The sequence below is a fragment of the Terrapene carolina genome, unplaced genomic scaffold (genome assembly GCF_002925995.2).
Source record: "Terrapene carolina triunguis isolate 2854851 unplaced genomic scaffold, T_m_triunguis-2.0 Scaffold96, whole genome shotgun sequence".
NCBI classification, from domain to species: Eukaryota; Metazoa; Chordata; order Testudines; family Emydidae; genus Terrapene; species Terrapene triunguis.
Window position 1 is genome coordinate 22,786,686 of NW_020664447.1, and position 24,191 is coordinate 22,810,876.

General features: G+C 43.5%; 1 protein-coding gene across 1 annotated transcript in view; it reads left to right on the forward strand.

Moving 5' to 3' along the window:
• Positions 1-24,191, forward strand: part of TRIM44 (tripartite motif containing 44) — a 98,852-nt gene that overhangs the window by 64,564 nt on the left and 10,097 nt on the right. The window lies entirely within an intron of this gene.

A 24,191-nucleotide genomic window follows, 5' to 3' on the forward strand; every position in this document is an offset into this window, starting at 1 on the left:
GAAACCTCTTGGAATTTCTGTAAATTAGCCTGACATTTCATTTAATAAAATAACCAAAACCATAAGCTTGTGTTATATTCTTCAGGCATCATGGATACAAACAGAGTTATAGGTATCTCTTTACATCAATATTGCATCAATATTGAGGTTGCTTGCCTGGGAGATCCTCTTTTCTCCAAACGTCCCCTTATTCAAGGCCCAAGGTGAGAAAGATTCAGCTCTGGGTAGAGAGTTTTTCTGTACTGAACAAACTTGAAAAGTTGTGATATTTTATATGTAATATAATGTCTCTGCAGAGCTGGAAACAGAATCTTTAAACCATTGAGAAGAGAAGATTATAGAGAATCCATTTTTGTCCCCAAATGTATTATGTTCACTTTTTTTTTTTTTTTTCTTTTTGCCAGGATTCAGGCTTGTAAATTCCAGTGATGTTGTGTCTGAGTCATTTCTTTGTTAACACAACTGAGAATGGAAGACTGATGGCTAGGAAATCCTAGGTGAATTCAAAAGGACATGCGTAGCCAGGGTCATTTTTCAGTACTCACTAGCCCAAATCCCAGATTTCATACCTGCTCAGTTTCTGCTCTCACATCCCATTATTTATATGTATAACTTTAAAAAAAAAATCTCTACTTTCTCTTCAGTGCCAAACAGTAGGTAACAACACAATAGCATTTTCCAAATAGATAAGCCAAGTGGGACTCTGTGTTTGTAGAGATAAAGTTCGACTTTAGTAAGTAAACAAAAAATATTGAACATTTCTCTTTAGTTTGAATGATGTAAACATTACTCCAGCTTTTCAATATATGGTGGAGCACTTTTTATGCTGTAACATATGATTTCAATATTATTACCAGCTAACTCTGCTTGTGTTTGTAGGGCAAAATTGCCTTAAAGAAAAAAGTGTGTAGTGGCCATATGGGATTGCAGTAAGAAAAAAATTTAGTATGTGGAACTGCATGGGTTTGAGAATGGGCAATACATAGATTAAAGGTCAGAAGGGACCACTGGATCATCTAGTCTGCCCTCCTGTGTAATATAGGCCATAGAATTTCAGTTACTCCTGTACTGAGCCCAGTAACTTGTGTTTGACTAAAGCATCTCTTCCAGAAAGCCTCCCAGTCTTGATTTGAAGACTTAATTAAGCAGCTGTTCTCAGTCAGCTGTTCCAGTCCAGCCTGTTCAGATCCAACTAGACTGATAGTGATAAAAAGTTGTTACCAGATGATAGCTGTGTGGTAGCATATGAGGTAGCTTGGTGGACTGTGTCTAATTCCTAAGGGAAAGGTGAATACTTTACAGAAGTCCACCACTAGAGCTGGCATTAATTTCCCCCGCCTGCAGTTAGGCCATGGATTGAATGGGCCCTAGCACCTCAGCTCCTGTCTCCTCGTCAGAGGTACGCCCTCCTCCAGCTTTCACAGTGTCTCCTGCCCTCTCTGTTTTGGTCCTTTTTAGGAGGTGGCTGTCTGTCTTTGTGTCTTGTATGTTGCCAGTCACTTGTGGTCATTGCTAAACAAAAGTAATAATGGGGTTTTTCTGTCTATTCATATGTGGTGAAATAAGGGGATCTCTGTCATAACAAATGGCATCATAAGGGTATAAAATGAGGCAGCCATTTCATTTGGATGTCTGTAGCTTGGCCAAGAATGTTTCATTTGTTTGCTTTCTCTTTAAAATTAGATGGATGTAAGGGGAAATGTAGGGTAAATAGGTACTTGTACATCATGGTGATGAATGTGCCATAAGACCGTAGGAGGCACCTTCATTTTGAGGGTGGGATTTTTTTTAAAGCACTCTTACTCTGACTTTACATCCAATTTGAAGTCCATAGAAAAACTCCCAGCCCTGATTTTTTTGGGGAGTGTTGGTCTCTGCTTTTGAATATATTTTCCTGAGAAGTTTGGCCCAATCTGCTCAGGAATGCGGCAGAGATTGTGTCTCTCTCGAATGGGTCTCTTCAGCCACAGCTACAGCTGCCATAAAACCAATTAAGTAAATTCTTTACCTCTCAGGTACCTCTCGCGTACCCATGGGCTCTTGAGACTGAAGGATGCCTGCTACAGGATGCCTACTCGGCCCAAAAGCATATAAGGCTTTACTGCTATATCTAGCCCTTCCGTTTGCTTGTGGTACAGCCCAGGCACTTTGAGCTCCTGTTCTCTTGTGAAACAGCTTCTGTCGGCTGCTGTTAATGCACTGCATTTTCCCTGAGTAATGGGGATGATGCTTGGAAAGAGAATTCTCTTTTCCTTCAAAAGCAATGTCTCTCCCAGAGATGCAGCGGCTTCTTAGAATTCTGTCTCGGCCTCCAAAAGCTGATGCACAGACGTTGAGAGTTCCAAAGCTAGAATTCTGCAATATAGCTTGAGTTGGGATCCTATGGCATTTCTCAGTGAGACTGAGGTTACCCCTCTGTGTCCAGGCTGAGCTGAAGGTCAGTTAGTTTGATTCTCCTGACCATTGGGATACTGGCAGGGAGCTGGGCAGGAGGAGGTATTAAAAGTGTGAGACAGGTTGAGTTGTTCTGACCTGAGCCTTGTTGTTGGCAATATTAAGCAACAGTGGTCCCTCTGAAGGTTACAACTGAGTTTCCATGATAAGATTTTTGGTTCCCTCTCTAAAATCCACAGATATATTGGTTTCAAAATCAGTAGTGAAATTTTTCTAAAATATGATTTGAAGTGAATCAGGCAGAACATGCTTGTGACCCTAAAAGCCGAGCTGTTAAATATGTCTTCGTATACGTGTAAGTTCTCTGCAGCAATAGCAAACCTTGGAAAGAGAGGGATCTTACGCAATGGCTCTTTGCTGAGATCTAAAGTAAAAATTTCAGGCACACCTAAGTGATTTAGGAGCCTAAGTTCATTTTCAAAAGTGACTTCAGCTCTGAGGGATTTAAGTTATCTGGGTGTTGCAACTCTGAGTGGAGCAGTGCCTTTAAAAAGCCGGGCCTTAATCACTTAGAGCTTTTATACATAAATATTTAGTTTATGGCAAGCTGGGATATGACTCTACCTCTCAATAGCCACCCGTGGACTAACTATCCCTGTGGACCCTGTTGGTGCACATTAACAGTTTTGTTAGTTTATGCTGATGTAGTTCCATTTCAAAACAGACTAGATGAAAGCATGTTAACTGTTGGTCTGCCTCAGTAGGATCCACATGGAAACTTAGTCCCTGGCAGGCTAAAGCAGGGTAGATTCACACCCCCAGCTTGCCGTGAACTACATGTTAGTGTAGACAAGTCCCTAGAAGCTCTTGAAAAATTGCCCCTAGTGCCTAGGACCAAAGTTTCTAGTTAAATTTTCAAATGGAATTACCAATGTTAGAAGCTAAGCTTTCATTTAAAAAAACAAAAAAGTCTTTTTAGCTCTTTTTTTCTGTGCAGAGCCAGATCTTAAAATGTAAGTAGATAACACTAGTGAGGTTTTGTCAGTGTTCAAACCAGAAGTTTTCTACCTAAAGCCACACAAATGAGGTCCAGCAAGCCTCCTAAACCTTACTGTGGGTCTTGCTCTCCTGCAAACCTGAGGAGAGTCACAGAAAGGATGACTGCATATTCTCTGTGGTTAAAAAAAAAAAAAAAAATGGACTAAAATCAATGCTAGTGATTGTAAGCATTGAAACCACACTGATTCCAATGGCATTGCATCCCTTTGCCCCAGTGGTGGAATGTTCTGTCAATGGGCTGGTTTTCCCTGTTTAGGCTGGGCGTGCATAGCCATTTGTTCTGAAGGAGTGGGGGTGTCTTTGTGTTTTCTTGTATCTTTGATTCCGGGGAGGGAAGTGCATAAACTTGAACAAAACATTTTCTGGCAGAATGATTTGGACAAAATTGCATGTTGCTGAAGAAATTGCAATTAAAATATTTGTCTGCATTCCAGTCTGTGGGCTGGATGGCTGACAAACTCTGTTTCTGCCCACAACATGGGAGGGAGTGGGGTGGAGCTGACACAGAACCAAGGATGGTGATTCTGGATAGAACTCATTTCTTTCTTCATTACAGAAACAAACTGAATGTTTGGGTTTTTCATTTCGCCATTTCTTGGTGAATAGCCTAAATTAGTGGGGTCCTGCCTCTGGGACACCCAAATGGTGAGTGAAATAAACATAGAGACTCTCAAAGCCATACATCTCTCATGTTTCTGCCGGGGGAGTAAGCCACAGCAGTTGCTCACCTTCAGGCTTTTATTTTGTTTTTAAAGTAACTTTAGTGCTGGTGAAAGCCAGAAGTGCAGTAGTGCAAGTTTCACACCCTCTGTGCCTTGCTGATGTACATTAGTGCTCAACTGAAGAGATGCCCATTGAGGGAAGTTCAGGGTTAGGGTTAGGTTTGCATGCTAGCTGAGCTACATTTCAGCCAAGGCCTCCCTCTGGTGTCCCTCTCCTGCCCCCGATAAATGTCTTGACTCTTTGTTTACAAATCTAGTGCAACACTGGAATTGAGATGTAAATGGTTCATACAAGACCCAATTTTTCTCCTGGCTGTTGAACAAATAAAGAAGGTAAATTTAGGCTGAATATCAGGATTTTTTTTTTTCCTACCAATCAGTTTTAACAGACTGTGGTGTAGTTTCCTAAGGGAAGTGGTGGAAGGTCTTCCTCTTCAGGAACCTAAAACTAAGTTGGCTAAAGCAGTGGCACTCAACCTTTTCAGCCTATTGTACCCCTTTCAGGAGTCTGATTTGTCTTGTGTACCCGCAAGTTTCACCTCACTTAAAAACTACTTGCGTGCAAAAGTCACAGCACACGATTACTGAAAAAAATGCTTGCTTACTTATTTTTAATCATATAATTATAAAATAAATCAATTGGAATATAAATATTATACTTACATTTCAGTATATAGTATGTAGAGCAGTATAAACAAGTCACTGACTGAATGAAATTTTAGTTTGTACTGACTTCGCTAGTACTTTTTATGTAGTCTGTTATAAAACTAGGCAAATATCTAGATGAGTTCATGTATCTCCTGGAAGAGCTCTGAGTATCCCCGGGGGTACACGTACCGCTGCTTGAGAACCACTGAACTAAAGCACTGTAGTAAATATACTATGTGCTGTAGTAAATATCCTGCAATGGCCAGAGAAGAGGCTCTCTAGAAGACCAAATCAGCTCAGATTTAGAGATGGAAAAAGACCTATATTAGGGAAGAGTAGGAGAGTGTTAAGAGCATGTGCACTTGTATCTCCTTAGAGCCTTTGAAGTGGCAGTTTGCCATTATGCCCGAGTATCCCTTTAATTTGTGTTACACCCGTTTCCTCATTATCACTTTTATTGACATGAAATCCAGCAACACATTGCTTTTTAAATGTCCTGCCATTATGAATGCATTTGCTGTTCATTGTAATAGCGCTGATCATAATTATTTTATTTTGCATTCATGTGGATGTCACCGGCACTTTGGATTGTTTAGCTGTAATTTATGTTGGTAAATGGACACTTAAAAGCATTATCTGCGTGCCCATTACTCCACCAAGAGAGCAAGGGTTAAGTCAGGTTTGTATATCACTCTGCTTAATCAGAAAGCTTCCACCTGGTTCAAAATGGGTGACCAGACATTCTAGATTGATTGATTTTTTTCCCCCTTGGATATACCCTATCCAATTTGTTGCATATGCAACTTACACATCAGTGTTCGCAGTATAGGTGTTCCACTGTGATTTAGGAGTTGGCTCAGTTAAATGGACCACTTCCTATATCAAATATCTGTCTTAAGTTTTTCAGGGCAGGTGAAGAGGGAAATCCTCTTAATTTATCATAAGAAGCATTCCTGGCTCGTTTGCTGAATGCTGTGTGTCTTTCCCCTCACATGTGCAGGCTTTAGCTGAGAGGCTGGCACCGAGATGACGAGCCTGTTGTCAGTGGATAAACTCTCTAGTTCAGTGATGCAGAATCTCTGCTCAATGAACCGAGAGAGAGAGATAATTTGGTGGCAGATGTTTGGAGTTCAAAAAGTACAGACATCTAAATGCTGGTATGAAATGTAGTGTGTGGGGGAAGGGAAACAGAGGAGGGCAGAGCGGGGGACCAGAGAAGCGAAGAGCTCATGTAGGCCCAAGAACAAAGGGTACAGAATGCTGAACTGAGGCATTTGGGCTCTTTGTAACATTCTTAATGTGGGAACTGAGCTGCACTGGATGAGTCCCATTAAAAAACAAAAACTTGTAGGGCTGGCTGCATGTGTAGTAGCTCTACGTATTTCTTGACCCTTTTAAGTCCAATCTTCTGAGTGTTAAGCATCAGCTGGGAAGCACTGAGTGCACTCCATGAACAGTGACTTCAGTAGGAGTGGACAGCACTAGAAACCAGCCAGGAAATGTTCTGCACATGATTGGACATCTGGAGTACCTATACCTCCAACTGTGAGTTTGGTATTATTCCCATTTTAAAGGAAAGAAACCAAAGCACAGAGAGACTGAGTGACAGACTGAGTCAGTCATAGCTGGGATTAGAATTTGGAAGCTCCTGGCTCTCAGCCCTGTGCTCATTCCATCTAGCCCTTTTCCCTCTCTTCTGTTCTCTCATTGTAAGCTCCATATGCAGACCTGAAAACAGGAATCCTAGATGCAACTTCCCCACATCCCCACCAATTGGGCATTACTTCCAGGCATGATATGCTCGTATTACATTCTGGAGCGATGTATTTCTTGGGGTTGCATCCATTAAGAAGGTATTGTCCCCAACGTCATCATAAGTAGGTTAGATATAGATAGATAGATAGAGATATATATAGATAGATAGATAGATAGATATATGGGATACAAACACAAACAAAATGTATTTCAGCTGATCCCACTGTTTGGCTCTAACTAGTGTCCTAAGCAGTAAATCAGCAGATAGAACAGAACATTTAAATCTAGAAGCAGTTGGTTCAATTTTCAGAGGTGCTTGGGAGATAGGGGACCAGGAAAGCTGGAGAGCAGAGGGTTGGGCCCCAAACCCAAGAGTAGAAAATACTGAATTGGGGCCTCTCAACTATCCTTGGAACACTCTCATGTCTTGCAATGCATAATCCAGAGCATTTCATCTAATAAAGGCCCATGTCCCATGAGTTCTATTCGCTTTAATGTAGTGTAATCTTTGGACCCTCTTATACACAAGAGAAAATCTGACTTGTGTGAACATATGAGAGAGAACTCTGAATTGTGAACAGTAGGCAGAGCATTGGTTAAATCTTAAATTAAGTGAAAGGGCTCCTCTTAGAGCCATTGTTCTTGGTTGTTTTTCAGCTGAAGACTTTTAAAAACTAACGCCTGCTGTTTCATGGCAGTAGCAATGAGTGGAACATTCAGTAGCTAGTATGTGTGTGTTGCTTTAATGCTTTTGGCCAAATTAATCTCTGCTGACTTCCACACAGCTCCAGCGGTAGCTAAGCCTGAGGACCATGATCTCCAGGCACATTTATCTTTAGTTTATTAGAAATGAGGGGAAAGGGTTAGTCTTTTTTCCACATGAAACTCAAAACCCCCAACCAATACACCTCTACCCCGATATAACACGACCCGATGTAACACGAATTCGGATATAACGCGGTAAAGCAGTGCTCCGGGGGGCGCACTCCAGCAGATTAAAGCAAGTTTGATATAACGCGGTTTCACCTATGATGCGGTAAGATTTTTTGGCTCCCGAGGACAGCGTTTATATTGGGGTAGAGGTGTATCTGTTCTGTAAAGTGGTAGGATTCCGGGACATGATCCTGCAAGGTGCTATGTCCTCATACCCCACTGATTTGAAATCAGGGGCCTAATCCTGCAAAGTGCCACATGCCTCCAACTCCATTGAAGTTGTAGCATGAGGCTTTTTATTTCCTGCCCATTCTGAAATTCAGACCAGGTTCAGTGATGGGTTCACAGGTGATTGGCAGCCCGTCAAACCAGTGTAGGCTGAGTTTCAGGGGAATCTGTGCCAATTTATAGTGGCAGTGTGAAACTTTTTTTTTTTTTCTTTAAGTTGATTTCAGCCCCAAACCAGACAATGTATAACTTTTTTAGAGGAGTTTTGCCCTGAATTTTTGGAACTGAAGATTCAACTCAAAGCAACACTCAGGAAGGAGGATGCAAACCCAAATTAAATTGGAATGGGAAAGAAGGTTCTTGTGAATGGAAATCTCGGTATTTCACTCAGCCCTAACAGTAAAAGGGAACATGGGCACATGAGCCTGCAGTGGTTATTATTGGCATTACCAGTGATGCCTAGACACTATGGAAGATGTTCTTCACCTGTGCTTTGCAGGCCTGCGGAAAGCTGTCTGGTTACCTGGTGCTGGTCCCTCCTTGTTTCCAGGTGCTAAACTCCATTAAAAGAAGTTAAACATACATTAGGGAAATATTTAAATATATTTAGAGTGTTTTAATGTAAGAAATCGCTATAGAATCTTCAGCAATGATAGTTGTCAATGAGAAGCAGCCCAGGAGATCATAAAATGCAGAGGAAGTGTTCCTGACTTAATTTCTCTAGTAAGATGTCATCTGCACTGTGGGAATGCTGGAGAGAACTCCTACACTACAGGGATTAGAAATGCCTGAGATAGGCAGTGTTAGTAAATATACAGTAATGATACTAATTCTGTCAGGGACTGCTTACATGCCACCCTGTTGTCCAAATCTTCATACAGTCAAAGCTGTTAGATCCAGGGGCTGTCCAATGATCTATTGAAGCAGTTTATGGTATGTGGTGTGGCCAACCATAATCAGTAATGCCTTTTATGGGAGTGCAGAAAGCAAGAACCAAAACTCCTCATTCAGAGCACAGTGCTGTTCTACCTACTGTGTAATTTTCTCTGCTTCCCTTGCCACTCTGGCTTTGTTCAAATCAGCTGAGCCAGCATAAAGAGATCTGATTGCTAGAGAACTGGGGGCGTACTGCTTCATTCCCAGAGACAGGCCTAGGTCTGATTGATGCGTCAGCAAGTTGGAGTGAAATCTGGCAGCTCTGTGAAATCACTCGAAAGAGACAACCTCAGAGACTAGACACAAATGATAAAGATGTGAGTAGCCTAATAAAGATGTCACATGACTTTTAAAGAAGTGTTCCCTCTCTCCAAAACATGCAGAGATGTGGCTAGAGATGTGATCTGAGCTTTGCATAATCATAAAGTCCTCATATTGTTTCATTTTTATATCTATTAGTCTCTCTTTAATTTAAAGCTGTATTTTCCACCTCCACCACCTAATCTCCCTTGCCTTTTTAATTTAAAATATTCAATTAACTGACACCCTGGCTTAATGGACATCTTCTCTGGCCGGTCAGTGTGCTTGTTGCATAAGACTAGGTCTGGGGCTGTTGTCAGGTTTCAAGAGCAAAAGTTTGTTCCCACTTGTGCAGAGGTAAGGTTTTGAATCTTTACAGTGTTTCTGCTTTGGAACAGAGGTGGGAAGGAAGTGATCTGTGGCGGATCCCCACTCCTCCAACGAAAAGTACCAGCGATCCAGAGCCTAGTTCAGTAGCTAGGAATATTAAGAAAGGCTAGCTGTTTTGTGGTTAAGATGATGTGGGGAAAGATGTTTAGGTCTAAGGGATTTGGATACCCAATTCCTATTAAAAATAGTGGGAAATGAATGTTCGATTTCCCCTAGGCGGTTTTAAAAATTTCAGTCTTAGGCTATGTCTACACTAGCGCTTTTGTCAGTATAACTTGCGTTGCTCCAGGTGTGAAAGAAACACTCCCTTGAGCAATATAAGTTACAGTGACAGAAGCACTGGTGTAGCCGCCAACATAGCTCCTGCCTATCGTTGGGGGTGGCTTAATTATGTCGACGAGAGAGCTCTCTCCCATCAGCATAGAGCGGCTACATCTGAGATCTTACAGCAGCACAGCTGCATCGGTACAGCGCAGTGCCGTAACAAGGGCGAGGCGAGTGAGGCACTTGCCTCGGGCACACAAAGCTGGGGGGGGGGGCAGAAAGCGGTGGAGAGAAGAAAAAAAAAAACAAGCTGCTGGCAGGCACAGAGAAATTTATAACCCAGATGATCTCCGCCCCCCTGCGCCTCCCCCTGCCGTCCCCCCGCCCTGACTTGCTCCCCCCCTCCTTCCCTGGCCCCAGAGCAGAGCAGCTCCATGCTGCCTCCCTGCCGCAGGGTCCTAGTGCCCCCCCATCTCGACTGCCAGGGCAGACTGACTCAGAGCCTGCCCTTCCCCCTCAGACCTTTTCATTTTCCAGTGGGACCCTCCAGCAGCACAGGGGGCCCCCCTGACCACAGTCACCGCTCCTGCCCCATGCTGGGCAAGGAGGCAGCCCCATCCCTCACCCCCAGTGAAGCTACAGTCAGGGGCAACAGCAGGGGAGGAGGCGCACGCAGCGCCCCCCGGCACCCACCACGGGGGAGGCGAGGGCAGGGCCGGCTCCAGGGTTTTGGCCACCCCAAGCAGCCAAAAAAAAAAGCCGTGATCGCGATCAGCGGCGGCAGTTCTGCGGGAGGTCCTTCGCTCCCAGCGGGAGTGAGGGACCGTCCGCCGAATTGCCACCGAATAGCTAGACGTGCCGCCCCTCTCCGGAGCGGCCGCCCCAAGCACCTGCTTGCCAGGCTGGTGCCTGGAGCCGGTCCTGGGCGAAGGAGATTCCTGGACCTGAGAGGGGCCCTAGGAGCACATGCAGTGACAGTGGTGGGGGTGAGCCTACTCTTGCCCTGAGCCCCTCCCACACTCCAAACCCCTCATCTGCAGCCACAGCCCTCACCCCTGCACCCCATCCCTCTGCACCTCTCCCATTCCCAAACTCCCTCCCAGAGCCTGCACCCCAATCCCTTGCCCCAGCCTAGGGCCTGCACCCCAGACCACCTCCCTCACCTAAACTCCCTCCCAGAGCCTTGGGCAGGTGGAGGGGGCGGAGTTTGGGCGGGGGCGGGTTCTGGGCACCACCAAAATTTCTACAAACCTGCCACCTCTGATCCTGCCCTGCAAACCTGAACTCCCAGCATTCTCAGGACACATGCTGATCCCTAGTGGCCACTGCTGATATCCAGCACCTCCCTCCTCTCTTAACCTGTGAGTCCCTTTCTGGATTGGAACTGGACTGGAACCAAAGACCATGTTGGAAGCAACATTACCAGCCCAAGAAGTCAAAAATCATGAGTTGACCCCCCCCCAAAATCACAGGCTCTACCACTGCCCCTTCATTCATTATTCGGCGGCAGGCCCTTCCCTCCGAGAGGGACTGAGGGACCCATCGCCGAAGAGCCAGCCCTGGGGGAGGGCGCAATTTTAAATTCTTGCCTCATGCGCAAAAATACCTAGTTACGGCTCTGGTACAGCGGTGCCACTGTAAACTCTCTAGTGTAGATGTGGCCTTAGATAGCAGAACAATATTAATTACAAAAGCCTTGGGGGAATTAGAGCTAAGAGCTAAGTGCAGAATAACTGAAGAGCAAATCCTGAAGTCCTTACTTAGTATGTAGTTGGGGGAAAAAATCCCATTGAAGTCAATTGGAATTTTTTGCTTGAGTAAACATTAGGGTTTAGCCAGTATAACAGCAGGCTCATGTTTCTAAGCAACCCAGGTGAGAGACCTTTCAGGCTAAGCGACAGACTTGACTGGTGCTCTCTCTGTCTCTGTTGGAGTGGGTATTTCTCTTGAGTGGTATAGCTGAATCCTACTAGCAGTGCTAAATGGCTTTCTGCTATCATACTCCATGCTGACAACTGCACTAGAAATTCCATGTATCAACACGTGAGTTACAGAAAGTGGGCCTCAGTTAACCTACTCTAGGTCAGTTATGTGCCCACAACTAATTGTGGCCCTATTTTATTGCATTTTCAGTGCACTGTGATGGTAGACAGTTGTTTTTCCTCTATGATTTGCAGGCATACACTGGTATTTAGTCACCTAACTCCTAATGTTTGCACCCACAATTCAGTCTTGACCAATCATTATTTAAATTAAATAAATTTTTTAATTAATGGAGATATCCTATCTCCTAGAACTGGAAGGGACCTTGAAAGGTCATGGAGTCCAGCCCCCTGCCTTCACTAGCAGGACCAAGTACTGATTTTGCCCCAGATCCCTAAGTGGCCCCCTCAAGGATTGAACTCACAACCCTGGGTTTAGCAGGCCAATGCTCAAACCACTGAGCTATCCCTCCCCCATTTATTAAAAATGTGAAGTAAATAGTTGGCTATTAAATCAGATTCATCATTCTGTTTTTGCATGCAATGGTAGCTGTGCATGTAATTTGAATGTATGATCTAGATATGGAAAATCCATTTTTATTTATGGTCCTAGATGTAAAGTACTCAAGTTCTGAAATCCCTCCAGATGGCTCAATGACCTGTCTTTTTTTCTTCTCTTGAGAGTAGCGTTGCCCTCATTAGTGAAAAGTGGAGGAAGGAAGCTCCCTTTTAATAAAAGGGAGAGTGGAGGACTGTCTTTCATTTGTGTCTAGATCCTTCCCCCCCAGCCTACCTTCATGATTTTCTTAAGTGTGTTTTAATGGCTGCTTGACACTGGAAAGAGATTCCCTAGTGTGAATTCAATTTGTCACCCCTGCTTGTTGCCAGAAGTGACCTTGTGGCTTGCTTCTCATTGTGACCTGCAAAAAAAACCTTTGCTTTTGCAGAAGTGCAAGATAATAGCCAGATTCATTCATCCCTGTGTAACGGCAGAGAAGAAGCAGGTAGCACCTCTTCTATTCAAGGGTGAAGGGGCTGGTACAGTGCAGACTAGTGCAGCTGTGAGAGCTGTCCTAATTTGCGGCACTGTAGCAATGACCCCTATGGTCCATTGCAGGGTGCAGAATTGCCAAAGCACAGGCCTGCCTGAGAACCCCCCCTGGACCAGGGCTTTCTGGAGGGGGAGCTGGCTCCAGCAAAGGTCTGCATATGCTGCAGGTATTCCTTGAAATGGGGGCCTCGTGGGCCCTGTGCATTGGCTTAGGTAGCAGAAGATGACCGCAGTGCCGGTGTGAATTTCTCTGTTACTTACTGGGAGGTAGGAAGAGGGCTGGAGGTTGTTCTTTAACTTATCCTAGTTCCTATGTCATGGGCATACATGAAGTCTCACACAGACTTAATGATTTAATGAGCAAGAAATGGCCAAAATATGCTACATGCCTTTGAGGCACTCCTTGGGTTTATGTGAGCATGTGCTATACTGGGAAAATAACCAATGAGTGCGTACTTGGCAAGGTGAAGAGAACTGAGTGATTAGTGCAGGTCGGACTGTCATGTGTTCAGCTTTACTTCTGTGATTTTTCAGTAATAATGTGCTGTGCCACTTTTGCATTATGTCTGATTTTGTAAGCAAGAAGTTTTTAAGTGAGGTAAAAGTTGGGGTCTGCAAGACAAATCAACCTCCTGAAAGGGGTTCAGTAGTGTGAAAAGGTTGGGAACCACAGGTTAGAAGGCCTAAAGATAAGAGGGGGAATCTACCTTAGTCTCTAGTTCAATAGCTGCTATATTTCTTTCCAGAGGTAACTGCAGATCAGGGGTGGACGACAGTCATATATAATTGTACTCCGTTATACCAGTGTAGGTCAGGAGTTCATTTTACTGGTGTATCTGAGCGAGCAATGTGGTCCACATTTTATACTGCACGCTGGGATCCTGAGATGGGGTGAGGATTAGAGTAAGCAGGGCATTTGCCCTATTTCCCCAGTGAAATGAATGTGCAAGTATATTCTAACCCAAGATGGTAACAGTATTGGATTTCTTACAACCTTCATATTGGAAGTATCTTTTGATAAGCCATGTAAACAAATGAACACCTGACAAGTGGTAGATGAATAAGTGGAACTGATGGAGGTCCTGAGGAGATTTGGCATTTGTGCAGGGAGAGCCAGGTGCTTCTCTAGTTTAGGATGGATGGCAATCCTTGAGGAGTTCACCTAGCTTTGTGTAATAATTGCTAATCTTATCTTCATTCCCTCACCCCTCTTTCTATGATATATTGTCTTTCTGATGTGGCTCACATCATGAGGTTTCACAGCTACCCAGAGTTTAGATTTTTATGGGGGAAGGAGATAACTGAGGGTGAGCCAAAGGCTCACAATTCCACATGTTAATTGGGAGATGGGAGTCACTCTGTCTACTCCTCCCTTCTTATTATATGGCATGGGAACTTTCCTGAGGAGCAGGATAATATTTTCGCAAATTATTTGGCAAACAGGATTAAACAACAAATTCAAGAAAAAACCCTTTGATTTTTAAGAGCAGAAAATGAGGAATTTGTTGACTTGATTATCCATTATAAAGTATTCCTTGTACTTTAGCCCCTTTCTGGGAAGAATGGTGTTTGAACCTGGCTCTGGCTAACACTGTGGGCCTAAGGTGCTACATTCTAACCTCTACCACTGTGGAAACCTGTGTGCTGAAGCATGGTTCAGAAACACAGTTGTCACATTTATATTCTGGGAATCACCAGGTTCCCAAAAACCACAGAAATTCCAGTATCTGGCTAATTGGTTGAGTCCTGTATCCTTCCCTTAAATTGCTGGACATGTATAGAGATATCAGCATTCTTTCTTCCTCCAGGCTTTGTTCTCCCGGATACAGCATTTCAAAATGTTGAACACAGAATTTAGAGCAGCACATCGTACTTTTTATGAGAAATTGGACATGAATGGCACAGAATAGGGCCATCTTTCATGAGGCAATGAAATGACTGCCTGGCAACTGCCTCTTGCAAGTCAATTTTGTCAGGGAGCAAGGCTGAATTCAAACTAGTTTGACATCTACAGTATAGTGAAATGATACACTGTCCTGAGAGGCAGGCATCGGCGCTGGAGATATATGTGGAGAGAGGGTGCAGCTAGTGGCATTGTGAACATAAAAAGTGCTCATTAATCTAGCTTCAATGTTTGGTTCTCCTTGATAACAACAAGAAAGCTTAGGTGGTGGTGGCGGCCTTTCCATTCTTGAGCCCTATTTTCAGTCTCTTGGACACTCCTCCCCATCTTCAGTTTCAGGTAAAGCTTGTCATGCTTCAGCTCAGTTTAGAAGTCAGTTTGGTTTGGGGAAAGCTTCCTTAAAAATCTATTTGACAGTGTTGAGTTTGGCGCTTGGGAGGCGGGGAAAATGCACATTTTACAATTAAACTTTGCAGATGCTTTTCTTTACACATTGGTAGCTAAAAATGTGTTGTAGCCTGACAAGAACATAGTCCCAGGTGATGAATGCATGCTTTCCCTGGTTGTGAAATACCAACATTTCTTGTAAGGGAGTTGTAAGTATTGAAAGAGTGTACTTGGTGTGGACGGCACATTATTTTCCTTAAGAGTTGTAATCTACACTGTGATGTGGTGATTCCCAGATCTCTAAGGGAGTATGTTGAAATATATAAGTAGGAGAGGGGGAAGGAGCCATTTGTTAAATTGGTATTTGGATGCTTTTGAAAATTGTACCTGATGTCTATTGGCAAGGAAAGGATTCCAGTACCCCTCTAACCAGAAAAGCCTGCTCTATACGGTTTCTTTCAATGATTAAAAACAAAGGAAAATCTGGGAATACGGTGAGGAAAACAACAGATGAAATTTAAAAAAGCTTTTTTTTTGTCTCTCTCTGCAAGCCCAGAGCAGTGAATGGCAATAACTGGACAGTGTTTAACAGACTTGTTCAGCCACAGCTTTATTCTGTGCTGTCCCTCTCTCAACCCCAGAAATATTTTCCCTTGGCATAACAGTTGGGGTGAAATCTTGGCTCTATTGAAGTAAATGGTAAAACTCCCGTTGACTTCAGTAAAACTGGAATTTCATCCCAGACCATTTTGTTGCTCAGTCTAACATAATGTCTGCATTACAACTTTAGTAGTGTGAGGAGACCCCATTACAACAGCAATGCTCTGTATTGCTATCAGGATGTTAACTGTCCCCACACTGACATGACCATGGCGTTTGCAGAGTTCAAATAGAAGGTTTAAAAGCTGAATCCTGTCTATGCTACAGAATAGAACAGCATTCTTACCATGTCCCTTGACCTAGTTCTCAGAGCTATCATGCCTAAGATTGCTTAACAACCAGTCTACTGCATTATTTTCTTTCAGTGTTCTTAATAGGTAGATGACTGACATGTCAACACAAGAAATATCACACCAGTGAAGGCAAAATTAATTTCTGAGGCCTGGATCATTGTGTCTGAGGAGAACGAGGAAAGAAAGCATGATTGTCCAAATAGCTTTTGTAGTCTCTTTCTCTTCAGCCACCAGTCTGTGGCCTTTGGCATTGGAAAGAGTAGGACAATAGTTTTAGGTAACACAAGCGTAAAGATTTAGGTCTTGGTTATTAAGAACTATTAAAGTACAAGGTAACCCAGCAATGCCAGAAATGTACTAATGAAGCTGCAAAAATTAGAACTAGCTTATTAGATCATTAAAAAATAAACACCTTAACTGCTTAACTGCCTCTTACAAAAACAAAATTCACAGCATTTTTTCCTTTTGAAAGGTGTAAATTCAGTGCACTTTTATCACCAAGTTGCATTAGAAACAGCAGAAGGGCTAAAAATAGTTTCCTATATGGGTGGCTTTAGTTTTTCCTTTTAAGTAGCTTGATTTTTTTTTCAAAGCCTAGTAATCTTTTTCCTCTTCTCTAAGCAGAATGATCTGGTCCATCCATTAGTAACCGATTGTCTCTTGTCATTTACTGCACTAGTAGAGCTCTCATTTCTGTCCCTTGTTATGTTAAAACGCCACTTGGGTACATTCTGAGCACAGCATCCATTGGAAGGAGGCCTGTAAATTCCATCAGAGAATTCCAAGACATGCATGAGGCTGAAATCTCCCACGTAAAGCCATTAGAGTTCATGTATAATTTACTTTTTATGTAGCTGTTTTGGTGCTGTGAAATATCTTTAACAATAACTTGCTTCCTTTAAAAACATAGCGATGTCTGTAGATAGGTAACATGCTCTTGGAACAGTGAAACCATTTGCTGCTTCATTAATTTATAAAATCTCCTTAATTATAAAACAAACAAAAACAGTTTATTTTCCCCAGTAGCCTGAGAGAGGAGATTGTCAGTAGATCTTGGCTGCTTTGGACCAGGAGCAGAAGCACAATCCAGTGTTTAGATCCTACTGAGAATACCTGTTCCCTAGATGTACAGATTTTTGAACTGTTAGCTCAAGGGTCCCATCTGATCTCAAATATAGTGTTATCATGCAGAGATGCTGTCTATACTGGCCTTTTAGACCTAAAATTTCCCTCCAGTGCCGGTACGTAGATGGTGTCAACAGTAAGGGTAGTAGTGTAGACCAGCTGCTGCTACTTTTAAATGTCCAGTCTTGCTCCAAGCAGGTCTAGACAATGTTGGCAACTCTCAGGGCCTTGTCTACACTAGAGCTCCCACCAGTACAGCAGTGGGATATTTTAAAAAAAATTAGACTAGTATAGACCAAGCAAGGGGAAGAGGAGATCTCTCCAGGATTCAAGCTCCCTTTATCAACTAAAGGGAGCGCCATGGTGGGGAATAAGAGGGTTGGGTTACAAAAAGCAATGGCAAGTCAAAATCAGGAGTTTACCTTGCAGCCTGTATCCCCCTTCATCAAAGGGAGATGTAGGATCGGTGTTGACCATCTTTCTGGTGACCTATGTGAAATGAGTCTGTGGTTTTTCTTTCGTTCTTAGTAGGAAGCTCATCTGCATCTCAACTAGCCCCCACACTGTCAGTCTTAGCAGAGAGGTAAAAGATAGAATGCAGACTGAATTCTCCTGTGGGCCGTAGAGGGGTTCCCTCTAAAATAGGACTGAGGACATGCTAATGGGAGAGCACAGGCACTGCTGTGCGGGAGCTTGCACTGCTGCTGTACCTGTTCAGTGAACGAATCGAGGACTTCCTTCCCGAACGTGGTCGATCTCAGCTCTTTTCATGATCCCTGAATTCACTGAGAGATCTCAGCCCAACAATGCACTGTGCTGTTGTTGTGGAGGATGTGTCTTACTGTGGGGGATGGTGAAATGGCACCTGCACAGAGATGATCGTCATGCCAGGGTTGTGGTTGTGCAGCTTTTAGGAAAATAGATCTCAGCCATCCATCTGTCTCAGAGGATCTTGCATGTCTGCTCTCTTGATCTCCAAGGGAAAACCTCAGGCAGTGAAAAGTATTCCAAGGTCTCCCTTGCTTCCTGCTTCTTCTAATCTGCATTCTCAGGAATGAATCAAAACTGTGAAAGGAGTTTGTGTTTGGTCCTATGCTTTAAAGGGAGGGGAAGAGCAGGGAGAAAAGAGATGAGATATATTTATAAGCCAAGAACAGACTTTTCTCATCTGACACTTCAAGGTCTTATTTGAGCAGACAGTCTGGTGAGAAGAATAGTTACATGTGTGTCCTACTCCCCCAGCACCTTAATAATAAATAGTGATGTTATAACTAATACTCCAAGAGATCTGAGTGTAATTTTTCTATTTTATCTTAGTCTCTCGCTGTGTATATGCTGTGTATATGTGTGCTTTTATGTTGAGCTGGCATCTTTCCGTATTGAAAGGGAAAAAATGAAATGAAATAAAATGCTGGTTTGGTCAGATGACAGTGAGTTTGATTGGAGACTTATCCTATCTCCTGTCTGGGCTGTGTAAGTCTTTGCCTGTTAGGGGCAAATGAATTTTAACAAAGCCTGGCACCATACTGCCAGCCACTCAGGGAGTCTTTTTTTTCTTTTATTTTCCTCCAACGGGGAAAACTCTTCTGCAGGCGAGATCACTTATGAACATTTGTACTGCAAAATATCTAGAAATAAAAAGGCAAAGAATTAGGAGAGGCATGTGTTCCAGTGGCTGGAGCAGTGGACTGGGAATCAAACGACCTGGGTTCTGTTCCCAGATCTGCCACTGACCTCAGGCAATTCACTTTGCCTCCATTTCCCCTTCCCCACCCCCACTTCTTCTTTGTTTATTTAGATTGTAAGCTCTTCAGGGCAGTGGCATTCTCTCCTTATGTGTTTGTGCAGTGCCTAGCACAGTGGAGCCCTGATGTTTGTTTGGGGCCCAGAAGTGTACAGTAATAAATACAAATAGGTGGGGAAAGCACTGAAAATTCCCATTTCTGCTTTTCACTTTCATTCTAGGTGACCATTTGCTTCCAGGAAATGTGTGTGGATATTATATATATTTGCATAAAGAAAATACATAATGCCTGAGACTTAATACAATACTTGCCTTCCCAGTGAGAAAAAACTGGTGATGTGGAATTTTTTTTTCACTGACATTTAGTGACCGTTATATTAACAAAGAGTACAGAAGAGATTAAGTGGCATCCTTGCTAAATCATGCCTGATGATGTCATCTTCCCGCATCCCAGAATTTTAATTTTGTCAAACATGTGTGAAACTCTCTGGCAAAGGGGGAGACAATTCTGCAAGCTGAGGAATCTTGTCTTTCTTGGCTCGTCCCCTAAGATGCTCTTCCCGGTGATATACTCATGACTGGCACATGTGCTATCATTCCAAGCGCTCTCCCGGTTGTGTATAATGTGTAAAATGTTTGTGAGAGCCCTGGAGTTTGGATGTATTGCATAAAACATTCTGTCTACTTTTGAAACATCTGTGTTTTTGCTGCCTCCAGCAGGATTGCACTGCAAGTGTTCCTGATTATTTAAAACACAAACTGAAACATGGGACTACTGAACCTCAGTGGGATAACTTGGTTTTTCTATAGGGTTGGCCAGCCTATTGGTTGGTTTTCCCCCTCCCTAAGAAAAGGTCCTCTGCTCTCCAAAGGTTCCTTCTACCCCCTTCTAGCTACTGACTTCCCCTCCCAGCTTCATATCATGCCAAACGTCATCCTACAATAGGGATGAAGATCTGGCTCCTTCCTAAAACTAGAAAAAAAATATGGAGCAATCCTGCATAGGCAACGGGTTGAATTAGTTTCAGCAAGTAGATCTCCCCCATTTCTATTATCTATGTTTGAAGCTTGTCTCCAAATTGGCTAGAAGCGATCACTGTGGTGTGGTATGAGGCGCATTCCCTTCCTCTGGGGACTGAGCGTCCTGCCAGCTAGGGAGAAGAGGTTACTCCTCTTCTCTCCAGCTGCAAGTACACCCATCCCAGGAGAGGGACAGATCTGATGGAATTGAAGAGATTAACTAAATGTCAGCCAGGTCTAATCAGAGGCAGATAGAACAGGTCAGGTAGATTTATTGGGCACATGCTTGAATATGACACTTTAATGGGGCCAGCCTTATGAGATCACTGGTTATGAGCTGTCTTCTATCACCTCCCTTTGGGAGTTGGGCCATCAGTTCAGACTTCACAGGACACCAAGAAAGTGAGGGGATTTTCCTCAACCACCTTTAACTGAGGGCATCATGCACTCCAGGACCCTCCTCCTTCCAACCTGCAAACCCTTGAAAGAAAAGTTCCATTAATTGCTGAGTTTGCCCCTTTTTCCCCTCCCACGGCCCATCCAGCTCTTTTCAGAAACTGTCCCACCCTTCGGTTGCAGACTGTTTTTTTTCCCCCACCTCTACATTTGTCTCAGCAGTTGTCTGCAGCTGTGCCTCTGTAGAGGCCATCACTCTATTGATGTCTGCATAAACTGGGAGATTGTTCTCCCCCACCCTCCCGCCGCCCCATCTCCTTCAAATGATGGATAGGCTGCAAAATAGACTGTGTGGAAGATGAATACACTAGGGACACTCTCAGCATGCCTCACAAAATGGAACTGACTTCCTGAGATTCCCACTGCTTTAGAGAGCCGCTCTGCTACTGCTTAGCATAACTTCTCAGGATAAGCCTCAAGTATTTCCTGAAGACAGCCTGTCACCCCTCTTTAGTGGGTTACCTTGGTGCTGCTTATTTGCATGGTCATGCATGCAGTATTTTTATGTGTAAAGCACCTGCATGCCCGCCCAGGCTGCTCAGCAGAACTACGCCAACCATGTAAAAATATGACCAACAATATAAAGCTCAGAATTAAAACAAACAAAAAATGCAACCTAAACAAGAACATCATCTCCGAATCAGGGAGGGGCCTCACATATGTAGCGCATGCTTAAAATACAGTATGACTCTAAGCAGGGATTTATTCTGCACTATCTACACCTGCTTCTACAGCAGTACAGACTGCTGGTGTGTGGAAAAGCAATTGCCATCCTATATATATACACACACATGTCCAGCACAAAAACATGATAGAGTACAGCAAGCACTTTGTTGGAAGCAATGACCTGTTGCACGTAAACAGAGAAACCAATTTGCGTACAGCTGTGTACACACACTTACACAGTAGAGGTTTTATATGCACTGTGTATCCTGCATGACATTCAATTGCTTATACAAAATGCTAGTGCATTAAAGCATATGCTCACTTAGAGTGGTCTGAAAAGTCTCTTGGTTTTAAGCAATTGTTAGTTTTTGGCTTAGTGTGGACTAATGGCCAGAACAAAGGATTGGGAGTCTAGCTTGCTGGATTCCATTCCAAACTCTGCCACTGACCTGTTCTGTGACCTTTGGCAAATCTGTTAATCTCACATTGCTTCATTTCTCCTATCTGAAATGAGCATGGTGATACTTGCCTTTCTCATAGGGCTGTTGTGAGGTTTTGTTAATGTCTGTTGAGATCCTCTGATGAAAGGCCCAACAGAATTGCAAAGGTGGTATTATTATCTTCCAGGCTTCTCTTCTTTTACAGATACACGTTCACTTGCAGTCAATATCTAATTATTAGCACAGATTTCAACAACTCAAGATGAGCCAATAGGACTCCGTTCTTTTGTCCCCTCACAAAGAGGAATGCTCTTTCAAAAGTTCGGCACGTGAGCCAACTAGATGAGCTTTTGTATATGCTGAGGACAACTTGACAGCAGGGATAGAGGACAGAAGCAGAATGGGTGAACTGGTCTCCCTGGGGAAATGCTTTTTGCAGAACCCCTGATTCAGTGTGTAGTGCTCTGGGGTGTGCTCTGAAGGATTTCAGTTTCTCATCTGGGTTGCTAATGACTGAAAGTTGTGATCATTTGATGGCTGATCAAATTGTGATCATTTTGCTGAACCTGTGTGAAATGATTTTTTGCAGTCTCAGTCCAAGTCCCAACGGACAAGTAACCACATCACAAGCCACTACCACACATGGCACTAGTTGATCTTTGCTGGACATAGCAGCAGAGACTAAGGACTGGATAGACCATGGACACTGACATTCACTCCACTCATTCCCTAGCAACATTCCCTCCTGCTCAGGGTTGAGGCGCGCTGGCCGGGCCCATTGTGGGGGAAGTTTACACTGCTGTTGCCTATGCTTCCGCCTGCTTTGTGAATAAATAAATCTTCAGTCTTCAGGGCAGTCTGTCTAGCACCTTTCAGTAGCACGAAAAGAAGGACCAAAAGAAACAAATGAATTCATCAGCATGAATTCATTAGGAATGGGTTTTAAGATTGCTAATTGCCTCCCCTTGCAGCCAGTACTCATGTAATGGAAGGGGAAGGATGTAAGAGAGTGCTGTCCTCCCTGTTTAGCTGGAGATATGTCCCCTGCTGTTGCCTGCCATGCCTCTACTAGTTCCTATTTTCCTTTTCCTGAGGGCATGTCTACAAATAAAAATTACAGCTGTGCCGCTGTAGCACTTCAGTGTAGGCACTACCTACGCCAACAAGAGGACTTCTCTCTTTGGCGTAGGTAATCCACCTTCTCAAGAGGTGGTAGCTAGGTCGATGACAACCTAACACTGTCTACACTGGGGATTATGTCAGTGTAGCTATGTCTCTCGGGTGTGGATTTTTCACATGCCTGAGAGATGTAGCTATGCCAATGTAAGTTTCTAGTATAGACCAGCCCTGAGTTTCCTAAGCGGGGAGATGTACATGTGTCTTGAAAGCTGCTCACAGCTGGATGCAGAGTTCAACACATTGCCACCTGAGCAGATGTCTTATGCGGATGACAGATTAGTGCAGACGTTCACAGAGATTAATAGATTTAGCCAGAATCCTTGGTTGGAGTGTGCATGCTAGTTTCTGGGTTGTGTGTTACCGATTTCATAGTGAAATAAGATTTCCCTCACCCCCATTGTGATGACACTGCTCTTCCTGCCTGTTTGTGTCAGCAGGCAGCTCCGTCTAATCTCTTCATTACTGTGTTGTTTTTTTATATTAGTTTAGAAGAGTACTAGTCATTTATGGTGCACCACTCAAAGTACAATTCCTAAGGACATTTACCTGTGAGAGAGATCGTTATCACTGCATAGAGATCCTAGACAGACAAACTGAGCTTTCATTTTACCGGCATTAGTGAGCAGTGACTGGAAAGCCAGGCTGAGCATCTGTGAAAGCAAAGGGGGTGGTGAGGTTGTGAAATTCTCAAATATCGCACTGTGCACAGCCGAGCCAGAGCATCAGGAGACGTGTGAACCCATTAATCACTGCAGGGCAGCTGCCAGCTCTCTGACTTTAATTGGGGGCCTTCTAATATTTAAGCTGATTTTTGGGGGTAGGGAGTACTGTTAGAGAATTTCATTGCCTTCCCAATGAGGCTGTCAAGACACAATGAGGTGTGAACTTAACTCAAGTTTGCCGAGTGACTTGCAACTACTGGGGGAAATAATGTTACTCAGCACCATTTTCCTTCAGAGATTGCTGTCTCGGCAGCACGTTTAGATTTTTGTATATTTATCTCTCTCAATTTCCTAGCTCTCTATATCAACGATTTACAATCCACTGCATTTTTATTAAAGATTCTCATGGAAGGAAACTGCTTTGGAGAGAGTTGCTTTTCAATATCCCTGCCCTGAGAAGAGGGGGTGAGAGTTGGGGGGGAAACAGTTACTTAACAGGGAGAGGTGGTCTGGGAAGTATGTATTTAAGAAGAATGGTTGAAAATGTATCTCATAAGTTCCACCCACTCTCTAATAGAAGAGGGTGCAGGTCTATATAAATCAAAATACCTACCTGGCCATGAGGACTATGTGACTTTGCACTACAGTGAAGCATTTCAAGAAACCCAGCTGCATTGTTGCAAGCAAAATAGGGATGCACCGCCTCTCCCTTTTTGTTTTTAATTGAACAGAAATTGAGCCCTGATTTGTCATTCCATGCTGTATATCATTTTCTCCCATGATTTTTTAAATGGCGGTTCTGTGGCATTTGGTAACATAGTGCTACCACCTGGCTAACCCATATTCCCAAGAGTATGCAAGACAATGAGCCTTGAGTCTGATATTGCACTGATGTTACCCCAACCTTTCTTCTTTGATTTCAGTGATGTTGCTCCTGATTTTACACTGGGGTAAGTGTGAGGAGAATCAAGCCCTATGGATGCAAGCTTGCAGT